Below are 18,048 nucleotides of genomic sequence, written 5' to 3' on the forward strand. Positions count from 1 at the left end.
ATAATGGCAATTTACATTCCTATCAGCAGTGTACAAGTGTTCCCTTTTCTCCACATCCTCACTAACATCACTTGTCTTTTTGATAACAACGATCTTAACAGGTGTGACATGATAGCTCATTATTGCTTTGACTTGCATTTCCCTGATGATTAGCAATGTTGAGCACCTTTTAATAAACCTGCTGTTCATTTGTATGTCTTCTTTTAAGAAAAGTATATTCAGATCCTTTGCCCATTTTTAATTGAATTTTTTTTTTTTTTTTTTTTTTTTTTTGCTGTTGAGTTGTGTGACTTCCTTACATATTTTTGATATTAAGCCCTTATCAGATGTATGGCTTGCAAATATTGGGGTGGCCAAAAAGTTCAGTCGGGTTTTTCTGTAAGATGCTATGGAAAAGCCCGAACGAACTTTTTGGCCAACCCAAAATTTCCCACCATTCTATAGGTTGCCTTTTCACTCTGTTGATTGTTTTCTTTGCTGTGCATAAGCTTTTCAGTTTAATGTAGCCCCATTTGTCTATTTTTACTTTTGTTACCTATGTTTTTGGGATCACATCCAAAAAGCTATTTCCCAGACCAATGTCAAGAAGCATTTTCCCTATGTTTCTTCCTAGCAGTTTTATGGTTTCAGGTCTTACATTGAAATCATTAATCAACATTTTGAGCTGATTTACATTTGTACATGCATACCTCCGAGATAATGCAGGTTCAGTTTCAGATGATCACAATAAAGCAAATATTGCAATAAAAAAAGTCACACAGATTTTTTGCTTTCCCAGTGCACACAAAAGTTATGCTTACACTGTACTATGGTCTATTAAGTGTGTAACAGCATTATGTCTAAAAAACAATGTACATACCTTAATTTAAAAATACTTTATTGGTAAAACATCTGAGCCCTCAGTAAGTCATAGTAGTAACATCAAAAATCACTGATCACAGATCACCATAACAAATATATTAATAACAAAAAAGTTTGAAATATTGCAAGAATTGCCAAAATGTGACATAGAGGTACGAAGTAAGCAAACACTGTTGGAAAATGGTGCCAACAGACTTACATGATGGAGGGTTGCCACAAACCTTCAATTGTAAAAAACACAGTATCTGTGAAGCACAATAAAGCAAAGTCCAATAAAACTAGTTATGTTTATATATATGGGCGTGAGACAATGATCCAAGTTAATTCTTCTGCATGTGAATGTCCAATTTTTCCAGCACAATTTACTGAATAGATTATTTTTCCCTCATGTGTACTTTTGACACCCTTGTTGAATACCAATTTAAAGAAAATTCATGGATTTATTCCTGAGCTCTCTGTTCTGTTCCATTGGTCTAGTGCTATATTGTTTTTATTACTTGGTTTTGCAATGTATTTTGAAATCAGGAAGTGTGATGCCTGTGGCTATGTTTTTTCTTCCTCAAGATTGCTTTGGCTATTTGGGTCATTTGTAGTTCCATATGAACTCTAGGATTGTTTTCTCTATTTCTATAAAGAATGCTATTGTTTGAGATTTTCATAAGGATTGCACTGAGTCTGTAGATAGTTTTGGGTAGTTAAGGACATTTTAATAGTATTAATTCTTCCAATCCATAAACATGGGATGTCTTTCCATTTACCTGTGTCTTCTTGAATATCCTTTATTAATGCTTACAATTTTTAGTTACAAGTCTTTTACCTCTTTGGTTAAGTCTATTCCTAGGTATTTTATTCTTTTCATTGTTATGTGTGAATATGATTATTTTCTCATTTGCCTTTGTGGATAGTTTGTTGTTGTATATAAAAACACAAGGATTTTGTATGTTGATTTTGTATACTGCAACTTTACTGAATTCATTTATTAGTTCTAACAATTCTTTTGTTGTGTCTTTAGAATTTTCCACAAATGTTTTTTAGTGGTTAGAAACTACCTGCTCTATCCTCACAATGTCCTTATTCTGCTATGTATTATCCATTCAAAGTATACTTTAAGTTAAGGTGATTAATCATTTTTGAGATCTCAGATCAACAAGTGCTTGTTCTTAACATAAAAGTTTAGGCGTTTAATAGGTCTTTGCAATATGAGATAATCAAAGACAGAACTCAGGTCAGGTGCTGATCTTCTTTCTTAAATTGCAGGGCTCTTCCCAGCACAATACCACTGCTCAGTAGACATATTAGGATATTACCTGGGAGGGAGTACTTTGATCTATTTATGAGCTATTGTCACTCATTTTAACCCTGTGGGGGTATTCATATAACATAACATTAAAATAATTTCTGGTGAAAACCACTTTTAAAGTGGAGGAAGGAGGATGAAAGGGATGAGAAGGACAAACTGAATACAATGTCCTTGACAATCAAGGATACAGTGTAGACTAGAGATACTAAACCAAGGCCATAAAACCAAAACAAAACAAAATAGCAAGAATTAAAAAATAAAAACTCACACCATCAAAAACAAGGACACAATGTGGATTGGTGACAGCCGTGGAAGAAAATAAAAATTGCTTCATATAATTAATATAAAGAGATTGATTAAGAGTTACAGGCAGGGTTAAAGAAGCAAATAAGATACAGTGAGACATCCAGATACTAACAATGTTAGGGAGCCATTACTATCTGTACACTTGAAGGGAGGAGGACAGAAAATACTTTAAAACTCCTCAGTGAGAACTTAAACTAGTGGAGGAAGGGCTCCCCAGCTCCCGTTGCGGAGAGAAGCAGCAGCACAGAGAAAAAAGTATACTCAAAGCAAAGAAGAATGAAGAATCTGTCTTTACTCTCGCCTTCTAATCTCATGTTAGTGCTTTCTATTTGTTAAACTTAATCAGAATCCAGTGAGCAAGGGGCCCCTGGTGATGCTGTCCACAGTGGCTGGCCCCTGATGCTTAACTGGCTAAGAACCAAATGTGTGGGGTGGGCAAGTAGAAAATCACGTAAATCTTTTTATTGCTCACATTTTCAAGGTTTACCATGAAGAAAAAAAAAGAGGACTTTGTTGGTCTTTTATAGTTACATTTTTATGAATTCATTAGGGTAACTACAAGTGGTCTAGAATGCCCATTTCCAGTTTAGCAGGCAACATGCTAAATTTCCAATGTTGAGAGAGGAGAGACAGATACATAAACCAAACACATTTGGCATCTTTGTTGATGTTTCCATTGCTTTTTTACATTGGTTTTAGCAAAAATTACTCCTTCCACAGTCAATCTACAAAGGTTGACCTCCTCTCAGATTAAATGTCACTATCCTAGTCATAGTCAGGTTAGAATAACAAGTAGGCCTAAATGGACTACTAGGGAATTATCTATTTTTCACAGGATTCCTTCATGCAAACCAAGAGGGGCCCTAGGCACTTTAACATTGTACCCTTAAGTTGTTTTCCAAAATTCAGATGGCATCACAAACATTCTGTTCCTCCAATTTTCCGACTATTACATGTTGAAAATCTCACTCTCATATGCGCCTATACACATACATATTCCTCTAGAACAGTGCTAACTCTATAGAGGAAAAAATAAACTCTTTCCCAATTACTTCGTAACTTACAAGTTCACATAACTGTAATGGAGTCAGTATGGCCTCCTTATTATGCATTGCCATGATGCTTCCTCTCCTTCATCTTTCCAAACCACACCCCCTTTTCAAATGTGCTATTTCAGATCTACCTGGAATAATAAATTGGCTAATGCTGACCCATAAATCTCTACAGCATGCTACCTTAGCTACACTAAGACCAGGTGGAGGCTTTGAAATTACTTCTTATATGTACTTGATTAAATTCTTAGCCAAGGGCCATTCTTCTCCCCTATCTCTCTATGGGGAAGAGAGAGTCATTTTCTTCTTCCAGTTATAAGAGCTTTTCAAGAAGGAACAAGTGGTCTGTGATTTTGATTGCTATGGAGAGGTCTAGTCAAGTAAGGACTTAGAAGAGACTGCTGAATTTGTTAATTAGGAGGTCATTGGTGAATTGAGCTCTCAAAGACAGTAGTTTCAGAAAATTAGTAGGAGAAAAAATAACAAAGAGTTAAGTTCAGACTGGAAGAAAAAGCAGTGGAGGCAACAGTACTGTTCTGAGAATTTTTCCAGGGAACAAAGTTAAAGAGAGAGAATGGAGATTGGGGAAATACTGGTCTCAAAAGTCGACATTTTAAGATATCAAATTTGAGAATGTTTAGTATTCATGACTAATGAGCCATTATAGGTCTTTGTTTTTTTAAAAAGCCTGAACTTTAAAAAAATATAAACGAGGCAATTTGTATAGAAACCAACTTCTCTTTTGGAATGGTTAGACAATTGGTATATCCTTGTTGGAGAGTGTGTACAAAGTATTTTGAATGTTGGTCTGATTTCCTCTTGGAACTTGTTTGTCAAAACCATTATCAAGCTCCTAGGACTGGTTGGGATGTCTGCCACACCATTATCCCTTCACCTTTAGGGGTGGAACAAGTACTCCTTAGGTCTCTGTGAGGGTACTGGGGCAGCCCCGTAGAAAAGATGAAAAAAATGGAAAGCTTTCATAGTTTTGGTAATGTCCCAATGGCCTGAGAGATGAGGTTATTAACAGGACACCCCAAGTCTCATAGAATAGGGACTCTATGTTACTCTCATCTCCACTGAAACTGCATTCCATATGTCAAGGATTCCTCCTCAGCAGGGCATGGAAACAAACTGGTAACTCAGGAGAGCTTCCTTTCCTCATATCAAGGATAGTGGCAATGAAGTGAGCAGCAGGCATCTTCTCTCATCTCTTCTGTGGTTTTCCACTGACTTGGACCTCTACAAAACCTTGCTCATTGCTGAAGTCCTAAAGCAATCACTCCTGCCTTTAAGCATTGCATAATGAAGGCTGATGTGGGACAACGCAGCCACTGATTACCAGAGAATGTGGGCTCCAGGGTCAGTTTGCCTCAGTCCTGGTCCTGCTCTGTTGCTTGCTGGGAAATTATAGTCAAATACCTAACTATAGAATTTTAAGTCTCCTCATCTATGACATGGAGGTAATGGTGATTTCCTTGTCCTAGGGTTCTTGTGGAAAATAAATGATACCTATTAGTTATGTCCCTAGTGCAGCCAATGGCACGGAGTAAAAAATAAATTAAAAGCTATTAAAATTGTCTGCCCTCTTATTTGCTTTTTTCTATCCTCTATCTATATTAAAATAAATTAATATATATTTTTTCTAACGTTCTCCAAAGTGTACTTCGTATCTGATCACCGACCAATTGTGCGTTCATTGCTCAGACCACGAGAAAGGCGAGTTCCAAAGTCTTTGGGCAAGTCTATAGAAAAATAAGCCTGGCCAAGATTAAGAATAACCATGAACAATAGAAAAATATATTTGTGTGTGTCTATGTTTATAGAGTACTACGTATCATATTTATCCTTTTGTTAGATACATTTCTAAAAATAAAAATTACAGAAGGTGAAAAAATGAGAGGAAGTCATCATTATTAAATACTAAAAGATGAGATGCGTTATTTTTTCGTTTGTTTTTTGTTTTTTTTGAGGTACGCGGGCCTCTCACTGTTGTGGCCTCTCCCGTTGCGGAGCACAGGCTCCGGATGAACAGCCTCAGTGGCCATGGCTCACGGGCCCAGCCGCTCCGCGGCATGTGGGATCCTCCCGGACCGGGGCACGAACCCGTGTCCCCTGCATCAGCAGGCAGACTCTCAACCACTGCGCCACCAGGGAAGCCCGAGATGCGTTTTGATTATGTTTGTTTCCAAAACAAGATTATATGAGTAGAGTATCATTTCCTATTACATTCTATAAACTATGTTTGTCTGGAATTGATTCTTAAGAAAAGGGCTGCATCATCAAATGTGACTGAAAAGAGAGTTGTGCTCTTTGCTCCCATGGAGACTTGGAAAGCACATTATATTAAATAACCTGAAAAAAATAACCTTTAAAAAAGGAATCTGATTAATTTTATCAAAAATTTACTCCCAAATATTGAAATCTCACAATACTAATGTTTTGTGCTACATACTCCATAAAATACTGAACTAGTTAGAAATAGGATTTCTTATTCCATCTCTGACCACTCTAAAAAAATTTCTGAATGTACAAAACCTATGCTCCTACTAAAAACTCACATGGATGAAGTAGGTACTTGACTGTAACAGCAAAGATAATGGAGAAAAAGACAAAAAGAACAAGATCAAACTGTGCTATGTGCAGGTCAGAGGTCAGGGCTATGAGGAAAAGGCAACTTGTTAGAAAAGTTTAGTTTCTTTTTTATAATATACAAATAAATCCTGTCATTCTGCCTCAGAGAGTGTTTCATTTTCTGTAAAATTTGTTTATACTCTGCAATCTTTCCACAATTTCTAAGAGAAATGAGTTAGGAGGAGCCAAAGTCATCTGCTAGTTCTTATAGCTCTGACTCCATAACCCTGGTGAAATTCACCATTGGAGATGTCTCCATGCTGAGCTATTACACTGCAATTTGACACTACTTTGTTGAAAAAGAAAAACAAATTACATGACTATGCTGTTTAGAAAGCAGCATTTCCAGACAAAATCTCCTTTGATGTCTTCTATTCCACAGTGATTGAAACATTTATGATATCCATTTTAAGCAAAAAGCTGTTGGTCATGGTTTGGCACCAATTACAACCTTGAACCCCATACATGTATTTCTTTCACCATTATGGTTTTTGAGATTGAAAATGCTTTTGAAACCTCAAGAAATTTAGTTGAATTTTTATCTTCCCCCTCGTATATTGTCCTGAAGGAGACTTTTATTCTCCAACAGAAGGTGAATCTAGATAGTTCTCTTATTTATTTATTTATTTATTTATTTATTTATTTATTTATTTATTTATTTTCGGTACGCGGGCCTCTCACTGCCGTGGCCTCTCCCGTTGCGGAGCACAGGCTCCGGACGCGCAGGCTCAGCGGCCGGCCGTGGCTCACAGGCCCAGCTGCTCTGCGGCATGTGGGATCCTCCCGGACTGGGGCACGAACCCGTGTCCCCTGCATCGGCAGGTGGACTCTCAACCACTGCGCCACCAGGGAAGCCCAGTTCTCTTTTTTAAAAGGAAGAGGAATTGGTTTATTTGTATATTATTCATTATTTTGTTGATTTATTTAGTGTTAGCAAACTGAGTTTCAAAGATAAAAGGTGTACGTTTTCTATCTCCTCAAATATTACAGATTAATAAGACGTTTTCTATCTCCTCAAATATTACAGATTAATAAGACAGACTTTTATCAAAATAATTCCAGTGAAGCATGTGAAGTATCATAGTAGAGGAATGTATCAAGTGCTAAATATTGTGGTAGCACAAAGGTTGAAATAAGCAGTTCTCCTTACTCTGGAAGGGATTGAAGAATGGATTGTAAGATGGAGTTGACAGAAGACAGTCTTCACAGAGGAGAGTACTGAGATGGAGCTTAACAGGTCAATAGGATGTCTGATGTTATAAGATGTGAAAAGTGGAAAATCACAGAATCATGTGTCACATATAGATAGGAGTTTCACAGTTATTAAGATATAAATGCTGGGTGATATGATATAAAAGTATTAAGTCTATAAATTGAAAATAACTTATAAATTAACTATATCTGTATGTCTGAGATGCCAGGTACATAGTTCCAGGATGACATATAGATTTTAATCTTGGGAATCTAGATACTTTGTTGAATTGTTAACTCAGTCTAGGCCACAAAATCATTAACTGCTCTGGAATACTGAAGAAATATGTAGTTTCATGAAAATATGATATGTTTTGATATTGCCATGTTTGAGATGCCTGTGTGTATGCAGATGGACTATCTACTGGAGGAGTTAGATATTTTGGCTTAAATCTCAAAAAAGAGGTATGGTCTATAGTTGAAAATTTAGGGGAGATAATCTAATTTTTAATGAACAATTTTATATCTATTATAAGGTAGATACTTTAATAGATTCTAGGAAAATATTTTGTGGACAAAGCAGACAGCTTATCTATCTCTTTGGATTTGACAATATACTGGGTGCAGAGAAAAATTTTTGCTTCCATGTGCACTGCACAATACACTCTTCAAGGCTATTCAATTCTAAGCTTTCCTTTCTTTGGAGCTATTTTACAACTCTGTAAGTTGTAGGTATGTGACAGCAGTGAAAAAATATTACTGCTGATATGCAAAATTCTTTCCAATTCAGTCTATTCAATTGACTTCCCTGCAGCACCATGTAAACATCCTTCATTGCTTCCATATGCACATTCATTTTGAAATTCCTGAACAATAAATGTGTCTGTTCTTTGGAGTCTCCATTAACCTGGTTAAAACATCATCTTAATAATTTATTAAATAAAATCCTAAACAAATCTATATTTTATATTCATATGACACCTTCTTTTGAAAATTATCTTTTAATACAGAGACTATAAACACTGAATATACCTTGACATACGATGCATCCTTTGAAATGAACCACAAGTCTGATTTGGTAGTATACCATATGGACACGAGCCTTTGTCCTCCTTATGAGACAGTACAAAGATGACAACGAAAAGGTTTGGTAGCAATGAATTATGGGAGGGTTCAAACAGAAGAAACAAACAGTTAAGGATCTAGAGGCAAATAAAGAACGTGTTGAATTTAAAGAATGGATTCCAAGTTGGATGGAAGAAAGAAAGGGAGAGAGTTTCAAATCTAAAAAGGCAGTCAAAACCAGACACTCAAGCTCTTCCAAGGATATATACTTGTTCTCAGAGGAAATAAAATGACATTCAAAATGGAATGTAATGATGAATTTTATTTTTTCTTTCCACTCTAGAGGCAGATAGGAAAAAAAATTAACGGTGACAAGGTGGATACATGGAAACTGATTAGGAGTAAGTAGAAAAGAAACACTACACAGATATTTATAAGAACAGTATGTTGAACATATAGTTTAATATATGTTTATTAAATGAATGAATGTAAAATGAGGAATCCAATATAATTCCTAGAACTCTGGATTATGCAATTGAGTGATGGGCAGTGTTATTTACTGAGCTAAGTTTTATGATATAAGAAAGCCTTAAATTTACTTAAATGGTGATAGTATAAAATAAAAAGTTAAGAGAAGATGAAGAAACTGCATCCCTTTTCCACTGTGAAAGGAGAGAGACAGCGTATGGTACAAATTTATTTAGGTCGGTGCATTTAAGATGTGAAGATGTCGCTATATAATTGTCTCTATTTCATCTGAGAAACAGGCAAAGTCATGTCTCGAGAGAAAGAGTGTGGCAGAGTCAGCACAATTTGAGACAAGTACAGAAAATTAAAACAGACATTGTGAAAACTATAATGGAGAATCAACAGAGAAAAACTGAGTAACATGTGGCATTGCTGAGATCTAGTTGTGGCTGGTGATCATTATGGATCCTATGCTGCAAGTAGTATTAATTACCCCCAGCATTGTCAAGCTGCCCAGGTGCACTCAGAATATCTGCTGATATTCAGGTATACATGACTTGGGAGTTTCACCAATGAGGTATCACACAAGGAAAATCAAGTAAGCGAGGTTAGGAAATTAGAAAGCAGTTGAAATGACTCACCATGGATCTAAACTTCAAAGAGAAGGAAGTAAAATTAGAAGTTCTGTTCAATAAGGAGGAAGTAGGGAGATCAATATTTTGATGGGGCTGATGAGGTCAAAGAAAAGGTGAAATGAGAGAGACTGAGCAGGCAGGCTGGTTACAGAAATGATTTATGAATTAGTGAAGTAAAGATACAGGAGCATCTGATGAAAAGAGGGAGCCTGATCATTTCAGTACCCACTCCCATTCTACAACTCACTAGCTGTATGACATCGGGCTGATTGCTTATTATTTCTGACCCTTTTCTTTTCAGTACAATGGCATAAATCAGAGTTTTTCAAATTTTAGTTTTATAAGAATCACCTGGATAGGTTGTTAAGCTACAGATTCCAGAGACTGATTTTTTTTGATCTGGGATAGGACCTCATAATATATATTTTCAATTAGTTTCCAAATAATGTCAGGCCACAATTTTAGTAGCACTGCTATGAACAGTGTGATCTCACAGATATCATAACCTAAAGAGATAATGTATATAAATGTTATTTGGTATAGAGCAGGTAATCAAGTCATCAATTACTTTTCTCTTCTCAATGAATATTTACTTGTTGCTATGATATGAAAAGGTGAAGTATAAAAATGTACAGAAATGTAATAAGAGGATTAGTAGAAGGAATGCCAATTACCCAAATAAGTTGTCTCTGAGTCATTTTCAAGTTCTTACTTTTGACATTCCCAATCTCTTAGACAAGTGATGAGAGCCCAGACTATGACAATAGTGCAAAAGGAGACTTCACAATTATTTCTGAGGAGTTTTGATATAAGCACTGATTTTGTGTATCATTGAGATAATATGGTTTTTGGAATTATTCATTTATTCCCTAACCATTTATCTTATCTTCCTTTGCCAAATACCTCTTCACTCTGGTAATTCCTATATAGCCATTGTCACCAAAAGTTACATAATTCTTGTTCTGCTATCGTGGCCCCCCTACAGACCCAATTCAAAATTCTTTATATTTCATAAATAAATTATTTCAACAAATATGAGTTAAGCTTTAAGGAAGCAACAAAAAGGAGCTGATTAGCCCTAGTTTTCATTGAGCTATGAGTAGTGCTTCTATGTTGTTTCCTTCCAAAAAGATATGGGTGATGGTAAAAAATACATTCAAACAATAAAACTGCTAATACAGAGTACTTATGAATAATACTATGGAAATAATGGAGAACAATACATACTATCGGACATATATATATAGTCACTGTAATTGAGTATTCAATTTAGCTCTCAGATTAGCTACAGACAAAACTATATTGGTTTCATATAATTTCCATTACATAATAAAAGGAAAAAAATCAATTCCTCAGGATAATTAGTATTATTTCTTAGAAATGACTTTTAAAAGGAATTTATCACTTGGGACCTTATTCAGTGGATACTGAACAAAACAACAGACAATGCAGTTAAAAGTACTTTTGCTGTTGAACAGAGGTCATATAAAATGAATGTGGAATTTAACCTGGGCTCTATGTTCCCAGAGATGAGTGATGCTTAAGAACTCCTGACCCCATCCAACACACACACTTTCGCGTTGAAGAAGGAGCTAATCTCAGAAGAACCGCCCTTCACAGTATGACTTACTGTCCATTCGTGCTCACAACTCCTATAAATTAAAATATGATTCCTTTATCTGCCTCTACAAAACCCCAAACCCTCTTCCTTTTCTTTGAGACTTTCCTCATTAATGATCATCTTCCTATACAATAATCTGCATAAAATCAACCCCTTAATCATGTGGGTCATATGGCCCATCACATATCTTGGTGCTGCATAGGAATTGGGAATAAAATATTAAAGCATTTTTCTGTTCAGGGTCTTAACCTTGTTCACTTGGCTAACTTCTCTTCCCTATTAAAAAAGTTTAGAAAATAGGTCAAACATCGAATTCCCATTACTTTAAAAAAGTTTAATTTTTACACATCTATTTCATGAGTCTTGAGGCCTTAAACATTCTGAAGGCCTCATGTTTTCATCTGTACATACTTACTATTGTAAGTCTGAGAAAATAGCAAATAATTTTTGGAAAGGTGAAGGAATAATGAGGTCAAATTGAAGAAAGAAAAAAGAATAAAAGAATAGCTTCAGGTTTTTGTTCTCTCCAGGTCTTCAGGCTTGAATTGCTAATTTTTACAGAATTTTCCATCTATGAGCTAAATATTTTATAGTAGCCATTTCCACAGAAATGAGTTCATCATGAGGCTTCTATTTGCATATCCTGGTATACTGCCTGTACTGCCTGTACTTTTCTGGTGATAATGAATTATGAAACAAAAAGTTCTGCTCCCAACGTTTATAAATTTGGGTGTTGGCACTTCCTGTCCTTAGGTTTACTTTTGAATTCTCTTTTTTACTTCGTTGTCCAACTTACATATTTTACACACTTCTTCCCTTCAGAAAATATCAAAGATTTTCTTCACTGTTTTCCTTTCAATCTGAAACTAAAATGAGGTATTATAGAAAACAGAAATAATACTCTGTTCACATGAGAAATGCTTTAGCCTTGCAGCCTTAGCTGGACTTCTCAGGAGCCTTAACCAAGACCTCTATAGGTCAGTCCCAAACAGTCCTCATGTTTTCTCCTCATTCAGCCTCCAATCCCAGTTCCAAATATTTGATACTCATTCTCAAAATTTTACATAGCAACTATATAAGCTAAAAGAATGTGACACCATTGCACAATAAGGAGCATTCCACTTGTTTACTGATACAGAAATTGATCTGTCACCAACACATAAAATTCTGGCTGGCATAGGAGTCAGAATTTTTTTTTTAACTTCCCATACAGTATTTAATATTAATCATTACTATACATTCTTATTCTCACAAGCTGTTGCATGACAGCAGGTTTATTTCTTATAAAATTTGGTGAATTGTATTTGCTGGGAGCAAAGGAGACATGGCCTCTGTTTCAACCTAACATTATTCTTGCTCTGCCATAGTAACTGTTATTGTAAGTGATCCTTAAACAGCTTTGAAAGAACAAAATAAATAAATCATGCATTATATTATCTTTTCAAATGTTATCTCCATTCATATTACAACTGGATCTCACGAATGGCATTTTCATACTGTTTAATTATATTAAAAAAACACAGAAAAAAGAGGTGTATAAAGGGAGATGGAAGTTTTAGCAAAATATTCCAAAACAAAACATTTATAACACTGCATGAAAATATCCTAATGAAAATTGCTACATATTTAATATAAACATTTCATAAAAATTCTGAAAGATATGTGAAAATATTTTACCACTCTAACTGCAGGCACTTTTACTAGCCACTTCACCATATACCAATGCTCATTTTAGGTCTAATATTTACTTGTCAAGTTGATAATCAAGTGGAAATTATTCTTGTGTAAAATACATCATCATCTTACAAATATTCAGTTAAATTTGAGTTAGTCATAGTCTTGATGTGCACAGTGATGCAGGAGGAAGCATCTGAAACATTAGATAGCTGTCATTTATAAGTATTCCTTTTACACTATAAATTTTTACTAAAGTCAAATTAAGTGTTTGTGCTGAGAACTTATTGTTCAAGTTGTTCACAGTCAATCTATCTCCTTAGGAAGTATTATTTAGGCTGCTAAAGATCTCAATGAAAAATAAAAGGATATGTAATTAGTATAATGACCAGGGAAAAACATTATTATGAATAAAAATCTGTCATTAGGGAACTCCATTTACTGATGGGCTTATTAGTAACCTTAATTTTAAAACTCAATAATAAAAAAAAGACCAAAAACAAGCTATTAAAAAAGAGCACAGTACCTGAAAATATAAACGTTCCCCCTTATATTATTTAGGCAGACTGAAATTTAAAACAATTACACCCATATATAACTTGGTTTGGATTTCACGTAGCTTATTTTTGACTACAGAAAAATAAGTAAAAATGAATGTCTTCAAGAAATTTTGGAAAGCAATCATGAGTTGTTTATTGAATCTACTAGGCTATCTTACAGTGATAAATGCATATTCTCTTTGGCCAGTTATTCACTTTTCCCACAGAAGTAAAAGGAATAGTTACTAAGGATCTCACAATATTGTTTTTGATACAAAAAGAGGAAATGCTCCTAGTACCCATCCCTACGGAGATGGTTAGATAAATTATACTCTACCTATGCTATAAAATACTTCGAAGCATTTCAAATGAATAAAGTAGATATATATGTACCAAAACGCAAATGGAAACATGATACATTTAAAAAAAGATATGAATACTATATTCAATATTCATAAGAAAAATCAAGTGTGTGTGTGTATGTGTGTGTAGAGTGGATACAAATCTCTCCTTCAAACTCCCGCATTCAAAAATATAACTTAAACTCTTTTCTTTAATCTTTACATTGTCAGTTGGCAAAAAATTAATCTCAGTCAATTTGAGAGTTCATCAGTCTATGTAGCCTACCCTCTCTCTTTTATGGGTCCCATATAATCCTGGGATCTTCCATAGTGCTAAGGCAGTGAAAAAAAGTGAACATCTAACTCTTATTCCTTGGCAGGTATCCATGATGGAACCTACTAGGATTTATTCATTATTTATTTGATCTTCCGTTGTCACTCCACATGGCTGGAATCTATGGTTCACTTGACTATGAGAGCAAAGCTCTTACAAATAAACAACTTTTGAGTAAGGAAGTTTGGGAATGCTTATGCAGCAAAGTTATCCGTGTGGGACATGGACAGGTAGTCACTCTCCTCCCAGGATTAAAAAACAAAACCAAAGTGGCAGGGGGCAGAGGTATATCAAATTAGTCTTTCCTCCCTCAATTTAACATCAGCCAAAATTAGTTTAAGCCAAGGTAGCTTCAGGGTAGAAATATAGACACATTCCAACTAAATTTGCTACTGAAAAACTCTCTGTAAACAATACACCCTTTTAACATAAGGTAGAATTTTTTTTATTTTATTTTTTTTCATTTAGAGCTCAAGAGAGAATGTGGCAAAGAAATTCTTTCAAAGCACCTGCCAAATTTAAGTGGAAGCTGGAAAGTCCAGCACAAAATATCTAATCATGAGCTAAGAAGCTGATCACCAATTTTGGCTGTCACAGATTTTAGGCCCGGGAAATAAAAATGAGAAAACATTCCAAACAGAATAAAAAATAGAAAAACTGAATAGTTCCATATCAACTAAAATACAAATATGTGATTAAAATATTTACAAGTTATCAAATCCCAGATGTTTTCTCTGCCAAATTTTATGTATATATAAAACCACAGTTTTTGTACATGTACACAAAGACACACACACATATATATTTCCTTCTCACTTGGTTTTATGAGGTCAGCAAATTCTCAATTCCAAAATCTTACTAGGATATCAAAAGAACAACAATCAGAGGCAACCTCTCTCATAATCACAGTCGAAAATCTTAACCAATATATTATCAAATTGAATCTATCTATACATAAAAAGAATAATATATGCATCATGACCAAATGCCGTGTATACCAAGAGAATGCAAGAGTAAAAATCATTTAATTCAACACAGAAACAGAAAAATGGGGAAAAAACCCAATTACTTCAATAAATACAAAAAACTAGTATGATTTAACACCCGTTAATGATAAAATCTGCCATTTGCGACAAGGGCATTACGCTAAGTGAAATAAGAGAAGACAAATTATGGATGATCTCTCTCATATGTGGAATCTTAAAAATAAATAAATAAATAAATAAATAAATAAATAAACCATACTCATGGATACAGAGAAAAGACTGGTGGGTACCAGAAGCAAAGGAGGTGGAAGAAATGGGTGAACTGTTTTTGTTTTTTCCTTTTTATTAGCTTAAATTAACTGAAAAAAAAAAGTGCTCAATGGTCCAAAGGGGATTAATAAGCTTTATGAGATATGGGGTCTCTCTATAGTCAAATATCTAAAAACAAAGCTGCTAGCAAAGTAGACTAAAACTAAGTTAGTTGTTGTTTTTGTTTTTGTTTTGTAAGACGTGTGTGTTTATTAGGGGCCAGAAATCTTGGAGCAACTTTAGAACTCTGTTTTTAACTTTAGAACTCTACTTAAAACAGTTTTAAGTATACTTTTAAACTATATATTTTATTTGATATTTACAAACACATGCTTCTGAAATCTCCTAAAAGGCTGGAAAACCCAGCTAAAAGCAGAGAATCCCACACAGCAACTGCTGGCCACAGGCTGAACAAAAGCTACCTAGTAGGACACACACACCCTAGTTAACAGAATCCCTTCTTGACATAATGATTGCATAAGCATTTATTCTTGCCACATCTCATTTATTTATTTCATGGCCACAATGGGGCATTTGAACTAGTAACTCCTATTAAAATTTGTAACGAGGTACCCAACAGCTCTTGCAATTTCCCTTACTGAGGGAAATTTAGAAATTTCTCTTGCTTCTGAAACTAACTCCTTATAAAGGCAAGAAATGGTTTGTCAATTAGCTATTAAAACCTGCTTCTCTTTCCTGGTTGGGCTGAAGATGTGTCATCTCTCCCAGGTTGATTTTCCATGATTCTCTTATGTGAGAGTAATTTGATAGCAACTAAGGTGTCGATTACTTCTTTTAAACCTCTTTTCCTTCACTGAAACCTGTCATTGAGGATACATGCTACACAGTATTTTAGAAAGTTGCCTTTCCATTTTCCGCCTGAAATCAGTTTTATATTAGTTTTCTATTCTGGCATAACAAATTACCAAAAACTCAGCAACTGCGAACAGCAGACATTTATTATCTTACAATTTCTGCAGATCAGCCGGCCAGGCAAGGCTTACCTGCGTCTTCTGCTTAGGGTCTCACAAAGCTGCAATCGAGGTAACCTCCCAACTGTGGCTCCATGGTTAGACGAGTCCACTCCCAGACTCATGGAGATGGCTGGCCCTAGCTTCTTTTTTTTCTTTTTTTTTAAATTATTTATTTTTGGCTGCGTTGGGTCTTCATTGCTGTGCATAGGCTTTCTCTAGCTGCGGTGAGCGGGGGCTACTCTTTGTTAAGGAGCACAGGCTTCTGATTGTGGTGGCTTCTCTGGTTGCGGAGCACGGGCTCTAGGCGTATGGGCTTCCATAGTTGTGGCTCACGGGCTCTAAAGCGCAGGCTCAGTAGTTGTGGTACACAGGCTTAGTTGCCCTGCGGCATGTGGGAACTTCCCGGACCAAAGCTCGAACTCGTGTCCCCTGAATTGGCAGGCGGATTCTTAACCACTGCGCCACCAGGGAAGCCCAGGCCCCACTTTCTTGCCGCCTACTGACTGGAGGCACCTTCCGCCGATAGTGAGCCCTTAGCTCCTGGAGGCCACCAGCCTTTCCCGAAGGCAGCCCACACTTCCTGGCCACATGGTCTTTCCCCACAGGGCCACCGCTTCTTTAAGGCCCCCAAGATTTTCTAGAGCAGTCTGCTAGCAAGATGGAGTCTGAGGTAACGTATTAGCACTGAGCAGCGTCCGTCGCTTTGCTACAGCCCACGGTTAATAAGCAAGCCAAGCAGCCACCAAGCGCTCCCTCCGGTGCTGCCGGCCTGGCGCCTCACAGAGAACGCTGCCTGCGCAGAGGCTGGGCGCTCGGAAAAAACGCCACACCCCGCGCGCCTGGAAGCTTCCTTCCCCGGAAGTGCTGCGTCCACTTCCTGGACCTGAACCTTGAGGGGCAGCAGGTCCGCGAGGGCCAGTGGGTGCCGCTCTTCCGTGGCGTCGCCTGCTGGTGGCCGTTCAGCCTCAGCCATCACAGCTTTGGTCACCACAGCCTCAGCCGGCCCCGGGGAAGGCTTTTAGTTCGGCTCCGAGGTGGAGCGGAGATGCTCCTGAGATGACGGACCGGGACTGCTGGGGCGTGTCCTCCACCGACAGACCGAGCCGCAGACAGGGACACGGTGTGAGCTGAGGACACCCGGCTCCTCTCAGGGCTCGGCGCCCGCCCGCTTCCCGCTCCCAACGCGCCGCAGGCTGAGACCCGCGCTCCTAGCCGGGACTTCCGGCGCCTGGGCCGAAGGTTCTCACGCGAAGGTAGGAAACCAAAATCCGTTTTCATTTCTTAAAGGGTTGAGAACTGCGTTCCAAAACGTGTTAGACAGTAAAAGGGTGAATAAATTTACAGGTGTAAATGCAGACCGTTTTCCAATTCAAGGCAAGTTAACTGCCCACAGGGTTCTGGCGGGAAAACCTCCGGCGGGAAAGGAAACCGGGTCCTAAGGCTCAGCTTTGAGGGCGGTCATGGGATTCCACAAGCGGGTGAACACCAGGAACCTGAGAAGTCCCTTCAGAGTCACAACATAGGGCATAGTGTTTCCCCAGCTTTATTGAGGTATACTTGTCAAATAAAATTGCATGTATTTAAGGTGTACAATGTGACGCTTTGGTACAGGTATACATTGTGAATAATCAAGCTAATTAACGTAACATATACCTAATCAAGCTAATTAACGTAACATGTCCATCACGTCACAGAGTTATATTTGTGTGTGTGTGTGTGTGTGTGTGTGTGTGTGTGTGTGAGGTAAGAACACTGAAG

At 36.9% G+C, this 18,048-nt stretch overlaps 1 long non-coding RNA gene across 1 annotated transcript in view; it reads right to left on the bottom strand.

Moving 5' to 3' along the window:
* Positions 1-16,455, bottom strand: part of LOC307176663 — a 148,543-nt gene extending 132,088 nt beyond the window's left edge. The window contains exon 1 of the long non-coding RNA XR_013824860.1: positions 16,321-16,455. This is a non-coding gene — a long non-coding RNA (uncharacterized lncRNA). The remainder of the gene's footprint in view (positions 1-16,320) is intronic.
* Between the last annotated feature and the right edge of the window lie 1,593 nt (positions 16,456-18,048).

This window comes from Stenella coeruleoalba (assembly GCF_951394435.1).
Source record: "Stenella coeruleoalba genome assembly, chromosome: 18".
Lineage (NCBI taxonomy): Eukaryota > Metazoa > Chordata > Mammalia > Artiodactyla > Delphinidae > Stenella > Stenella coeruleoalba.